Source organism: Uloborus diversus, chromosome 3, assembly GCF_026930045.1.
Source record: "Uloborus diversus isolate 005 chromosome 3, Udiv.v.3.1, whole genome shotgun sequence".
Lineage (NCBI taxonomy): Eukaryota > Metazoa > Arthropoda > Arachnida > Araneae > Uloboridae > Uloborus > Uloborus diversus.
The window spans coordinates 207,160,625-207,175,599 of NC_072733.1; the positions used below are offsets into that span (position 1 = coordinate 207,160,625).

Below are 14,975 nucleotides of genomic sequence, written 5' to 3' on the forward strand. Positions count from 1 at the left end.
CAAGAAAAATGATCATTTTTGTACCATATTAGTAATGCAAATTACGATTCTAAATTTAAATGAAGTAAATTTAATATTGATATAAAAACTATAAAAGTAAAATAAAACCATGTTTGGGCTTGTTTCGAACATAAATAGTCTAATTAAGAGCATAATTACAACATCATGTATTATATGTAACGTCCCTTACAAAAAGGTAAATAAATTTTCCTCACATTGCGAAACATTTTTTAAAAAGTTTTGTTTTTAATTATTTTCTTTATTTTTATAGGTTGAAGAAACTATAATTCCCAAAATTTCAATGATTATAATAAAAACCATGCAGAAACAGTCATGTAACGGACGTTACATAAGTTTGTAACGGACGTTACAACTAGAATGTAACTTCCGTTACACATTTTTAAATGCAATTATAAAAATGTATTCAACACATCAAACAATTCATAAAGTCCATGGTTGCCAACATGTAGCCAGGGTTGGACTGGATCCTGAAAAAGGCACATGCCAATGGGGGGGGGGTATAGACAATCATTTTCGGGGAGCAAATGGCTAACGACAAATTAACATAAAACGATATATATATATGTGTGTATATATAATTGAGGTACGCCTAATTTTTTAAATCGTGATTAAAGGGGCTGTAATTAGAAGTGTTTCACGTAAAAAGAATCGAGAAAAAAAGAATTTTTACCAGTATTTTGGTTCTACTCAGTTGTTTACCCATTGATTCATTGTGGACTATTTCTAACAATCATTTAGATCCTCAATGGTACTTTTTTTCCTTGTACAAAAATATGCAATATCAAGATGGCATCTCTTTTTACCAGTTTTCGTATCAAATGTGATAAAATAAAGATTAAAATTGTAAATACAGTTTGAAGTTAAATAATGACATACTCAATATTTCATTAAGCGGTTTAATTTTCTTTCATAAATAGGGTGCTAAGGGGCTCTAAGCCTTAGCTAAATCGTGCAAAATTTTATTTCTGAAAACAGCTTGCAATGATCTTTGATGATATTAGGAAGTGGAAGAGAATTTCGGAGGTTCTTATCCGGAATTTTTTTTAATGAAGTCAAGGAGACAGATTCGTGATCTCTTCCCCAAGCACTTCTTGATATTAAAACAACAAAAACAAGATTTTAGACAATTTTAAATATGATGCCATGGAAAGGGAGGTGTGAGAGCTCTCCCCAATCACATTCTTAGAATTGAAGCTCTAAAAACACAATTGTAGGGACCATCTTTGAGGTAGGAAAAGAACGACGTTCAAAATTCTCTCTCCCTAGAAATGTTTTTATATTGAAATTCTGACCCAATTTTAGACTATTTTTTTGTAATGTTGGTTGTCAATGCTTAAAAACTCTGGTGACTGGGCTTGAAGAGTGTGAAACTTAGTACCATCCATAAATCTAGTCACATTGACTCAAGTTTGAAGGTTAGGAGAGTGTTCAATCCCTTCAAAGATGGAGAAACTCAAAACTACTAATCAGCAGGAATAGATTAAGAAGGGGTCCATGTCCCCATCCCTCCAAACCTTATGAGCTTTGGAATTTTTTTTTTGGAGAGGAAAAAATGTATTTAAAAAAATGACGAAAACTAAAAAAAATAGTGAATCTTATCAGATGTGTTTTACTTTAAATAAATTTAACTCCTAGTCAGGGCAAAATTTTTTCCTTTCCCTTGAAACAGAAAAATTTATCTTTATTTTTAAAATGTTCAGACATTTTTTCATGATATCAATGTAGAGACTCATTCAACTCAACTTCTGACCGGATGTAGTAACTCAGGCCATGCATGGGAGTAGATCAATGGAGCAGAATGTGCCATTGATTTTTTTGGGGGGAGGGTATTATCTATTTCGGTTTGGCTCTCTTGTGGGCCTCTCTTGGGAGGATGGACACCTGTGAGAATTGAGCTAATTTGAGAATGCCCCCTCCCCCCTCCCCCAAATAATCCAGCTAAATCTGCCACTGTCTGCCAAACATCGGAAATATTTATATTATAGGAATTATATTAATAACAGTTATTTTTAATGGTGAGATATATCCTGGCAAAGTCTAAGAAATAATTGAGGGTACAGTCCGGGAACTTTTCTACACTGGTCTGAAAAGAACTTCAAATGAGCAGGAAAAAACAAAAATGCAGAATGGTATAAGGTAAATAAAGGTTTCCGGAAATATCAGCACTCCAGTGAGGCTAGTTTCAGCTGAAGGGTAATTTTCATTTAATGTAAATAAAATGCAAATATGGTTTTAAATTCATGTAATATAAACATTCTTTTTAGTGAAGTAAATGTCACCAAAATATCATTGTGCAAAAGTGTTTGTCGAAGGTATTTTTTTAAACATTATAATTAAGTTATAGGTTTAAGTTTTTACAATTATTGTATGAAATGATTGACTATGACTTTGTGATTTTATTATATGATCTATAAGAAGTTAAAGTATCACATTTCAACTATTAATTTATCATTCAGTATTTAATTTATCATGTTCGTGTCATACAGTGTAACATCCGTTACAGCCCCCGTAACGTCCGTTACAGAGATTTTAAAAATGTTTATCACAAAAGAAAATAACTTAATTTTAATACCAAGGTTCTGATAAATTAGAGGCATGTTTTTTGATGTTAAATAAAAAAATTAAACAAATTTACATAATAGATTCACAGACTTTTTAATGTGATCATGCCATAGTACAAATGACGTTCCACTTTATGTAACGTCCATTACAGTTAATTTTTTTTTTTTTTCTTTTTTTGCAACTTAAATACAAAAATAAATTTTGAAACCTGGTCAAAGTAATCTTCAGTCTTGGTTTTAACAAGAAAAAGTAACTTGCTCCTATTTGAAAGCATTTATATGCATCTCACAATTTTTTTATAATTGATTTTGTGTGTGAATGTAACGTCCGTTACAACGGAAATCACCCATTCAGAAATGGGGGGATCATATACTTCAGTCAAATCTTAGGGGGTTGTATGTACATTACAAGAAACTATTTACAGGTTACGTTATCAAGACAATTTTAGATGAAAGATAATGGAATAAACGCCAAATTCAGCCACATTACAACAAATTAATCACAAAAATAATTACTATTTACAGAATTGTAACAGTATGTATGTAAGTATCTCGCATAGTTCAAAAAGGGTATGTCCTAGAAAGTTGAAATTTGGTATGTGGACTCCTAGTGGGGTCTAGTTGCGCACCCCTTCTTTTGGTTGCATTTGGATATTCCAAAATTGGTCTTTTACGACTTTTTGGGGGAAAATCATTGTTAATTTCAATGCAAACTCAAGTGGTGTTATAATTTGGCAAACACTTGGCAATATATCGCCAAGCAATTGGTTGCCAAGTTTTGTTGCCAACTTGGCAACAAATTTGGCGTTTTTTTTTTTTAATCTGGTTTCCATTTGGCCATGTTTAGAGAGTTAATCATTGAATCACATTAAAACTGCCAATATTGAGAAAATATATCTGTATAAATTGTTTTCTTTGCTTCAGTTTGCAACAAAGTTGGGGTGAAAATGTTTAAAGTGTTTCTTTGCTTACTCCGAGGCACTATTATCATTAAATTGGAGTAAAAGGAAGTCATGTGATGCACACATCAGCTTGTTAATTAACAGATTTGTATCTTATAGCTTAAAATCATATAGTGTTGTCTTCATGCCTGTTCAGCTTTAACTTTATACACCATTCAATCTGCAATACATTTTCTTCATTTTAAAGATGGTAAGACATTATGTTCAAAACACTAACAGAACAATGTTAGATGTCAAAATAAGGAAAAGGCTTATCAATAATCCAAGTATTTCTCCCGTCCACATCGTCACATATGGACTACCCCAACTGAGACCATTTGAAAAAGTAGGACCAAAGCTTAGGAACCAGGAAAAGGTTGTTCCTCTTTTTTTTTTTTTTGCATCATCATCTTTTTTTCCTAACTGATGATACTCCAATTAAAGACAAGAGCAGTGAGAAGCTACAAAGAAAAAAAACAAAATGGGCAGAACAAAAAAAAAAAAAAAAGAGGAGAAATTACTTTAAAATTTACAAGTTTCTATTGAAGTAGAAATAGAAAAAAGTATGAAGCCAAAATCAGTGACAGGGAAAAAGTTAGTACACTCTGAAAAAGGGAAATTAATGAAGGATTTTTTTATGAAGTAGAAAATTGTGCTTGCATCTATTGTTTGAAAGCACACAACCAATCAAAAAAAGGACAAGACAGGGTTCAACATCTTAGATGTTAAAACGCAGTCCCCTGACAAGTATGCGAAAAGATATACTTTATTTTTGTTAATAAAATCCAACAGTGATGAAGATGATGACTAATTAGTTTGTTTTTAATTAGCAATAAGCCTTATCATTTTAGTTTAGCTTATAAAATGTTCTTCAGTTAATTATTTGTGATTTTCTTATTTTCAAAGTGTTTTAAGATAAATAAAACATTTAAATTTGGTTAAATGTCTATATTGCTTACTCCTTGGTATCATTTTTTATTATGCGTAAACATGCTGTGGTTGTAGCAAGTTTAGGCAACCGACTCAACATTCCAAATCAACAAGATAAAAGATTTCATAATCATTCATCAAATGTATGACAAGAGTAAAAATTTTAGTTTTGAAAATTAATCACATGCTTATTTTCCAAGAAATGAAAAAATGAAGTCTGGCTCTGATAAGATAACTTCTGATCAGTTGAGGCTTAAATTATTTCATTTGTTTAAATCAGGGTGATGGGTTGACGATAATGATTGTTGGCGTTGTGCCAATTTAAGAACCTTTTTCAACTCAAACACAAATGAGTTCATCCAAGGTCCAGCATCTTACTTCCTTTTACAAGTATTGCATTCATAAGAAAATTTCACTCAAATATTGGTCTAAATTTCCATTTTCCTCACCCCAGAATGAGTGTTGAGTTGTTTTTCAGCCCACCCGCACGTGCATCAGTACCTAAGAACGTATGGAGGACTGAAATATCCATTTTGACCATCTCAGAGTTAATTACCACAAGGTTTCTCTTGACGTCTGTATGTGTGTATACGACAAAAACGATACATGCGTATACGTGTAAAATGATATGCCGTAGAATGCTGAAATTTTGCATATAAGCTCTAAATGGGTTCAAGTTGTGCATCATCCCTTTTTGTCGAATTGGAATGTTCCAAAAGGGGTCTTTTGCCCCTTTTTGGGGAAATCAATGTCAATTTCATTGCAAACTCAAGTGATGTTATAATTTGGCTAACATTTGCATTATATCATCAAGCTTTTGGTTACCAAGTTGTTGCCAACTTGGCAATATATCAACCAAGTTAGCGACAAATTTGAAGAAAAAATTATATTTTGAATCTGGTTTCAATTTGGCGCTATTTGGAGAGTTAACCAACGCATCACGTTTAAATAGCTAATATTGGGAAAATTAATCTCTGTAGAACCCTTTTTTACTTTGATTTGCGACAAACTAACAACTGTTGTGTCGTTAAGTAGAAAACACTTAGCGACACAACAACTACTAAATTGGACGGTAAATAATGCAATGATAAATACGTTATTGTGTCGTCTATTGTACTGTTTTTCCAATACACTGATGTTGCTTCTCCAACCCGGTTACTTCCAGATACACCTCCTTTTGAGACAGCAGAGTGCTTGCACGTGTATCCTAATGGCTGCACAATTTAACATACTATGACTTTACTTTACCTCGACAGAAAAAGAAAACAAATAAGAGAGACAATACTGGGTGCATGAAATTTTCAAAGTTAGATATATATTGAAGGTGATTTTATACACTTTTTCGGGATGGATGTGTTGTTTCGAAAACATAATCAGAATGTTTTTGTTTTGACTAAAAATTAAAAAATGAATTTTAATAACCTTGCCCAATTTAATATAGTGAAGGTGTAAGTATTTTTTCTTTAAATATTTGCTGAAGAGAGGTAGAATATATCCCAGGGCAGGCAGCGCCTCCCTTTTTGAAGGGGACTATTGTTAAATTTTTGAGGAGATGGCTTTTTTAGATGGTATTGCTTTCTTTCTCCCTTTTGCTTTCAGAATATACATTTAGCAATGAATAATACAAAACTTAAATTAAAAAACAAAAACAAAGCTCCAATAACAAAAAATACTGCAAAAGCTCTTATTTTCGCGATTCATAATTTTCTGAGAAAATGAAGTTATTGGTGATTCCGTAAGCTCAAAATTTTACGAATTTTCTATTAACATAAAATTTTATGATATAAATAAAACTGAAAAAATTTGTGAGGCTTCAATTTTTGTGATTGTGACAGGATCGCTAAAAAGTGCTTTTACAGTCAGGACCTGAATAACCAAAAGTTAGGCCCTAGGCCCAAAATAATTTAGAGGCCCTCTGAAGGCTCCATAGTGGAGTGCAGAAGTTGATTTACAGGTTTTGGGCCGGTCCAAATGCAATTTTAGGGGCCCCTTTGTCTATCACAAAACCATGTAAATCATTTATCATGTGTATGCCTTTATGAATCCCTTTCGGGGTCTTTCATAAGTGCGAGATTGTAAATTTTGCTACCGGCAAAATGAATAAAAATTTTCCTTTAAGAAAGTTTTTTTTTATAATTAAAAACTCATTATTTTTTTATTATTTTTAAAATACATGTATTTTTCATATAGTTGTCATGCTATGCATACAGGGGTCTGGCCAGAGGAAATTTGGGTCCGTTAACGGACCCTTCACAAAAATCAGATCAACCAAAATGTACCTTTCACAAAATCCCAATCAATCAAAACGAACCCTTCATACAATTCTGATAAACCAAAAAGGATCTTTCACAAATTGTTTATTGAAAGATGCATAAATTATAAATTAAATAATGCATAAATTATAGGGATCAGCTTATACAGAATCGGCTAATTTTGCAAAAAAAAAAAAACATTGGTACTCTTGTGATGTTCTTGCAAGCGATAAATAACTAATAGAAATGCCAAATAGATGTCAAAGAAATACAATGCGTGTTGTTCGTTTCTTAAAAAGAAATCAACAGCAGTAAGTCAGTTTTGTTTCAAATAACTTAGCATGTTTCTTTTATTATAGCTGTTTTGCAACCGAGTTGGAGTCCATATAAAACTTCTCCGAAAAAGCAAAACATCGTAAGTAAGCAATTTGCTCCCCCGCTCATGATTGCTCATGATTTCAACGACAATAATACTGTCAGCGAAATGAGCTTAGAACTGCAAAAGGATAGTAGGGGTGGGAAGAAAATGTGATCACTTCAAATAGAATTACCAGTTTTAAAATTATTGCCATCTTGTTAAAACCTTTATAGTGAGTTGATTAGAAAATAATTCCTATCATTTTACCAGCTTGACAATATTTGCGTTTTTACGGTACGATGTTAGAACATTATTAATAGTGGGAAAAAATTATATGGGTTTGAATTTTCGATGCTAATAAGGATGATTAACTTTAATAAACTTTTTTATTTACCGTTTTTATATTTTTTATGCCTTCAGTTTGAAAAATGCAATCTGTTTACATCCGATATGAGAATCGTATTTTATTCTTTTTTCAAGCTAACTTCACGTCATAAGGAGGCATAAAAATGGAAAGTCTCTTTATTTCTGTTGCAACGCTTATTACAAGTTTTTTTAAGCGAAATTTCATTTTCTATTATGAGTCAAAAGTTAAAATGTTGAATCGATGGTTTAAATTTATTTTTGCTTCCGCTGTTGTTTTTATCATAGGCCTCTTAAATGCAATTCTAAAGTAATTTAACAAAAAATATTTATTTTACAAGCTGTTTTTATGCCTTCACTTGGAGGATTGCAATCTCTTTGCATCCGCTATGAGAATCGACTTTTTCGAATTTTTGATGTTTAGTACGTTTTGTTAAGGGGTAAACAAATAAAATCTCTTTTTATTTTTATTAAAAGTACAAAATTTTTATGAGTTTTAAACAAAATTCTCTCTTTAAGAGTGTCTGCCTGTTTTTTTTTTTTTTTTTTTTTTTTTGTTTGTTTGTTTTTTTTTCAATTATTTTAAATACTATACACAACATTTCTAGTAAAATTAAACACAATAAAGAATGGTATAGATATTGATACTTGAGGGGTGCCCATCTCCCAGAGAGCGAAAGTGTTAAAAGTGAAGTAATAATTTTAGAAAACTTATCTAGTGAATGTCATTGAAAAAAAAAACATATGAAATAGTATATTAAATTATCTAGATAGAAATACTTTAGGGAATTTAAATATGCTAAACTTCCAGTAACCACTTAGCATAAGAATCTCATTTTTTTAACAGATAATTGGCAGATAATGCACAGGAAATTACATTACTTAATTATGCAAAGCATCAAATTTCCCTGAATTATTGTTATTTTTTTGAAATTCCCTGATCAGTTAGGACTGTTTCTTGATTTCCAAATTCTGTCGCCATTTATAATATTTTTTTTTCGAAAGTTAATGTGGTGTAACTCAATATATGAATTAAAAATGGCGGGAATTCGTCATCAAGAAATCTAAACACTTCTTCCTGCGCATTTTCCCTCTTAGTTCTGTATTTTATAAAATCCATTATGCTTGTTTCATACGCAGGGACATTCTATGAGTTCACACAGAACAGAGACATCAAACTTGTGAAGCATCTCTCCTTCAGAAAAATTAAACAGACAAATGGTTATCGGGTCGACGCAAAAAGAACGACGGATGCGTTCCTATACAAACTGTATGACAAACTAGATTAGTTTAATGGAGACAATACAATTTCCTCAAATCCGTAGGTAGAAATACGTGTAACATGTGTTAGCATATTTTGCGTGTGCCAATCTCAGATAATGACAATCGTGCACAACTTATTGCTGTTATATCGGTAGTGGAAAAGCGCTCTGAGGCGAAACATTTTTAAGTTTCCATACTTACTCCAAGGCACTATTATCATTAAATTGGCATAAAAGAAAGTCATGTGATGCACATATCAGCTTTTACAGAATTTTTACATGCCCCAGGTATGTCGAGTAATATAATTTTCGAGCCCTGGTAAAAAAAAATAATTTTTTTTGAAAAATAAATTTTGAGCTAGCTGGGAAATACATATATAAAAGTTTTTATGTAAACTGCAAGCGGATTTATCTTTTTTTTTCTTTGAGACATCAAGCTTTTTGAGATAAGGAGATGCAAGCTACCAAGGTTTGACTATCCCATTTTACGGACTATATGAGGCACTTACGAAATTCAGATGAATTTTATACATGCAATCATTGAGATTCTGAACCACAAAGCTTGAGGTGGACATCATTTTGTTGGTTGCAACCTTATTTTTTCCATTGAAGAATTTTTTTTTTTTTTCGTTTTTTTAATGTTATTCATTACAATGTCCGGTATATCCTCCCCTCAGTCCTTGAAAAAGTATTTTTGTTATGGTTATAGTTATATTGCGGTCCGCCACTCAGCCTTTGGAATTAGCTGTGGCCCTAAAACACTTGCAAATTTAAACTCCTGTTTTACTCCTTGAAATATTGTCTAAATAAGATTGTATATAGAAACGTCATTACTCCCTGATGAATAATTCTGGTGTAATATGAATTAATCATCAAATATTAATGCACTATGTTCAGTAAGTTACACCCTATAGCCAGGGCTAAGGAAGAAATACATGAAATACACCGCCAGCTCAGTCAATTCCAGCCGAGGACTGCAGTTTCGTGCTTATTAGCACTCATCAGCCCGGCATAGGAGTGACTGAGCTGGAAAACCTCTTAAGGAAGCCTAGAGTGCCAAACAAACTGGTAGCTAATACAGAATTAGCACTGACCAGTCACCACTGTTTCGGTCACTCGTCTGGTCAGTGCTAATTCTGTATTAGCTACCAGTTTGTTTGGCACTCTAGGCTTCCTTAAGAGGTTTTCCAGCTCAGTCACTCCTATGCCGGGCTGATGAGTGCTAATAAGCACGAAACTGCAGTCCTCGGCTGGAATTGACTGAGCTGGCGGTGCATTTCATGTATTAATGCACTACTTAATTAAAATAATTATTTGATACAAATTTTTTAATTACAATTTAGTTTAACTTTTGCAAACAACATAATAAAAAATTTTTAAATGCTATTTTCCCCTTGATAAAATGTTTGGAACCACCTTTGACTCCGACCATGTATGTCCCTAGCCAAAAAAATGTCCTGGCTACAGCCTTGGTATGTTTTATGTCATCAAAATAAGTTACACACAAACCTTCTCACTTGAAGCATAATTAGGACTCTGACCTGACTGTCTAACTATAAACTTTGAATCCTACCATGACAAAATCCTTTAGGGCAGGGGTTATCAAACCGGGTGACATATGAGGGGTGGCCCGTGGTGTCTATGATATCAATCATATATGTGCATATAAATAGCTAGAGTAGGGTGCCACCAGAAAATTCTAATCCTTTAAAAGGTGACGTGAATTGAAAACCTTTGAAACCCCTACTTCAGGGGGACGGCTACAAAATTGTATTGCGCTTTGAGGGATTCATGAAATTAAGATTTTCTGGCAATGTAACAAGAAGTGTGACATCATACATTTTGGTAGGAAAAAAAAAACTTTTGTCATAATGAGTTGCGTTCGACGAAACTCACCGGTTTACTGGTAAGTAACTGGTTACTAACCGAAGCGTTTTATAATCAACCAGTTACCATTCTAAGCAGTCGATTGGTTGATTGGAGCACGTGATCATTAGCTGTCACGTGATTAACTAACCGGTCGCTCTCGTCGAACGCAACCAATGTGTTCATTTAATATAGTGTGACACGAGGAGAGAAAAGGTGAAGTGTGATTTTTTATGACAGTCAAAAATGCTGAAAAAAAGAGTGACATTTATTGAGACAGACCCATACTCTTTTTTTTTTGTGGTTATGCATTTCAATTTTGGAAAGTTGTGCCAATAATGTAGTATACCAGATAAATATTAAAGTGAACATGCAGGAGATAAATTAATGGATATTATGCAGTCGAGCTCTACCATTTTTATTTTTTAACCAGAGATCTGCATCTCATATAAAAATGATACTCACAGGCCAGAAATAAAATTCAAAAAAATATTTTTTTAATCTATATTACTTGGAAAAAAAAATAGAAAGCAAGAATTGTTATCACTATGTGATGCTTATTTCATTAATTGCCGATATGTTTTCTGGGAACCTATTTCGGTACATTTGGCTCTAAATTTGACTGTCACAAATCATGGTTTTCAATTTGTAACATTGAACCAAACAGGCTCACAACTTTGCTGGCCGAATGTTGTAGGTTCAGGGCCACCAAGAGCCAAGGCGGGCCCCTTGTCAGCTTGGTAGCCGGGATCCCCTCCCCTCATATAACTTGAGGAATTTATACCACTCTGTTTCTGACTAGGATGACATGGTCTCCTGTTGCGCCTGTGTAGGTTGGGAACCACCAATACAATGAAAACTCAAATATAACACTGGAAAATTGGCATTAAATTTCTTTCTTAATATTTTAATAAAAAGTTATATTGATAAAAGAAAACAAAATTATTGTCGTTAATTTCTATTATTACTATTCATTTGATTCAAATGTGTGTCAGTTATACTTCAGCGTCAGTTACATTGTAAAAAAACTTTTACAGACGATGTACTAAATTGGCTTTTTTTTTTTTTAATGATTTATTATTAATACAAACTTCTGTATGTAAGAACATAATTTTAGAAACAATTTACAACTCTGGGTCCTCAAAAGCCTTTTACTGGAAGAAATTTAAACAATGAACATCATGAGACGTGCCAAATGCATTTAAAAAAAAAAACAAGAAACCATTTGCAATATATGTTGGTGTATTTGCACTGTACTGTACATAAAATTTGACTGTGCAAGTCAATCACTTAAGAAATAACAATTCCTAGCAACATGTAACCAATATTATATACTTTCAAAAACTTTACATGTCAAAAGCACATTTTATGATATTTATTGCACAAATTATAACTTAAAATCTACATAGAATAACAGACTACAGTAAAACATGCCTAAACAGGTCAGGACAGGCCCGTCATCACAATTTTTTGTAGTGGGCAAGAGTAACCACTAATGAGCAAATCTTTTGTCTACACAAGTCAGAGGTTTTACATTACAATCCTAAGGGGTAGGGAATGGCATGCATTCCACCAGAGTTGTAGCCACAAAACAATTATTGGATTTTTTGTTTTCTATGGTCAAAAAGGGAATTTTCCGAGTTTCGGCTGGGTTTATTCCCCAAATCCTCCTATGGTTACGCCCCTGCATCCCATGACACAACTGCCATTGACAGCGTAGATTCAGGTATAAGCGATGGTACAAAGGAGCATTGACTGCCTGCTTTACCCACAAGCCAGTCTCGACATAGGACACAGCTCGATATCAGTTGTAGGTGGATTGCGGGCAAAAGGTATACTCTTATTATATTATATAATCAACGACAAAATATGTAGGCACATACTATATAACAAATACATAGTATTTGTTCAAACCTGAAGGCTAGCACAGTTACTTTCATAACGGCCAGAAAAGTTCTGCGTGGATCTTTTTAAAACTTCAAATGAATATGAAAATGAATGGATAAAAGCATATTGTAAATGAAGGTGTAAAACCATGCCAAATCTAAATAAAGGAAATTATACAGTAATTGTGAATGGAACAGAGTAGTATTCATTCATTAAAAAGCAAACGATTTCGCCCTTGAAATTTAATAAATATCTTTCATGCAATAGCACAGCCAGAAATTCCTGCTGGGTGGGGTGTTTGGAAATAACCGCCAGTATTTTTATATATGAATTACTCTATTAGGATTGGCAATATATTAAAATCAAGGGGTCGGAGCCGGGGGGGTTACCCCAAAACCTCCCCCCCTGGCTGTAACACTGCTTTCAAGTCATCATGCTTCAAAAAATTTTAAATAAATACATTATATATATTCATAAAAGTTACTAAAATTTCTTCACATTAATTACAGTCGCCCCACCCCTCTAAAAGGGCAAAAAAGTAAGTATAATTCCATTGCACTGCTGATCACCATGGCAATGTTTACATTTTATTATCACTGTTTATAAAGATATAGAAATCATTTTAAACGTTTCCGACTGATATGACTCAATCATTTTAGTAAAAAGGAGAGCAAGAATAATAATTTGAGCAATTTTGGGGGGGGTCACGAGCAGACGTTATTATAATACCACTTCCAATGCATAAATTTTAAACAATTTGCAAATGAAGACTGCTCTGACGATGAAATCGGGTTCAAAATGCTGCCCAAATTCAATACTTTTGACAACAGTTCAAATTTAAAAGAAATAAAAGAAAGCGGGTTAAAATAGACTGGAAAATGTTTAAATGTTTCTAACGATCCGATGTTTAAAATCGTAAATCCCAAGAGGAGGATCGATATTAAATAAAATTCTGGATCAACGCATTAGGTAATTAATAATTCCGGAAGGAAAAAAGTGGTAAGCTTTAATAATGCAGAGGGAAATGTGGACGCGAGCAATGTCAACAAAACCAAAATATTGTACGGGCGATTAGGCCTAATGTTTTCCCCTCAGCTGATACTCCAGCGGCTCCCAAACAAACCACACATATTTCGGAACAAAATCACAACGGATTCGAAATTTGGAAGCCACGATTGAAAGCGAGTAACACCACAAAATACTAATTGCGACATACCTGTCTATTGGAATCGGCACTTGGATAGAAAGTTACATAGACATCCTGTTTATAGAACGCGCGGGGTCAGTGAAACCAGCCATCACTAGCGTCACTTTGCGAATTTAGCAACCCACTTTCGTCACTTATCACAATAGAAGCCAAAAATGAATCCCTTCGGAATCCGACTTTTTCCGTTTTTATCGGCGGATTTAATTTATTCGAAATCACCGCGGGCCGACGAATTCTTGATGTTTGTAGCAAGGGTTACTTAATCCGTAGTTACATATCACACTCCGCCATTAGATGATAACATGCGTAACCTCGATCGCCTATTTTTTCTCTTTTCAAAAATGAAACTTTGAATTCCAAAAATCACAACAAAACAAACTTTTTTGTTTTTTTCATCAAACATTAAAAATTCGCCATTTTTCATGCTCAAGGTGAAGGATAATATTTTGTTCGATGCAGTTTTCGATCCATTCATAAAAAGTGAATTTTTACCTGGAATACAATTAATATTCTCTGCTGGAAATAGGGATCATAAAAAAAGATTTTCGGCATGAGGTAAGAACTATAAATTCATAAATTGTAAGAAAAGGAAGAACATGCCTATTTTTTTTAAAAAGAAATAAGACTTTTCGTTTTTCATGTTCAATAAAGCGTAGTATTTTAATAATTTGATTTATTTCATTCAATTCGAATAAGTTTGCTATACTATCAAAGAATATGCAAAGTTTATATGATGTTATTTTCTGAAATTATAATGGGAAAAAAATCGTATTTCTTTCAATGATGTATAATTTTGAATCTGCTAAGAATAAAAACGTGAGGAATTGCTGCATGTTACTTTAGAAATTAAATACCAACCAACAACATAGTAATCTGTGCTATAAAGTCTTCGTTGTACATTAGTTGAAAAACAAATATTTAATTTGCATATCACATTCTGCGAATAAAATAGAAAGAATCAAAAATAGTAAATTAGAGTTTCAGAGCAGGGTTTATTTAAAGGAAGATTCAATGCGATAAGGCCCGCTCCTTCGTTAACTACATTGTAAACAAAAAACAAATGAAGTTATCATCGCTAATAAATTTATGTACTAAGTATATTTATTTTTTTCAAATGCGTAATAATATTTAAGAGTGCATTTTACTTTGCAGTTGTTATTTATTATTGCCAATGGAGTAATAACTACTTTTATGCACAAATATCGGGCTTTTAGTCTTATTTACAATAGTTTCCAAACAAGAAAAGAAAAAAAAATGCTTTTTCTCATAGTTAAAAAAATCATAACTGCATCTTCAATATAAAAATCCAAGAGTTATTTTCCAAAGA

General features: G+C 32.8%; 1 protein-coding gene across 1 annotated transcript in view; it reads right to left on the minus strand.

Moving 5' to 3' along the window:
- Positions 1 to 13,960, minus strand: part of LOC129219401 (nipped-B-like protein) — a 59,345-nt gene extending 45,385 nt beyond the window's left edge. Inside the window, exon 1 of the mRNA XM_054853790.1 lies at positions 13,658 to 13,960. The gene's annotated coding sequence lies outside the window, so the exon portion shown is untranslated. The remainder of the gene's footprint in view (positions 1 to 13,657) is intronic.
- Between the last annotated feature and the right edge of the window lie 1,015 nt (positions 13,961 to 14,975).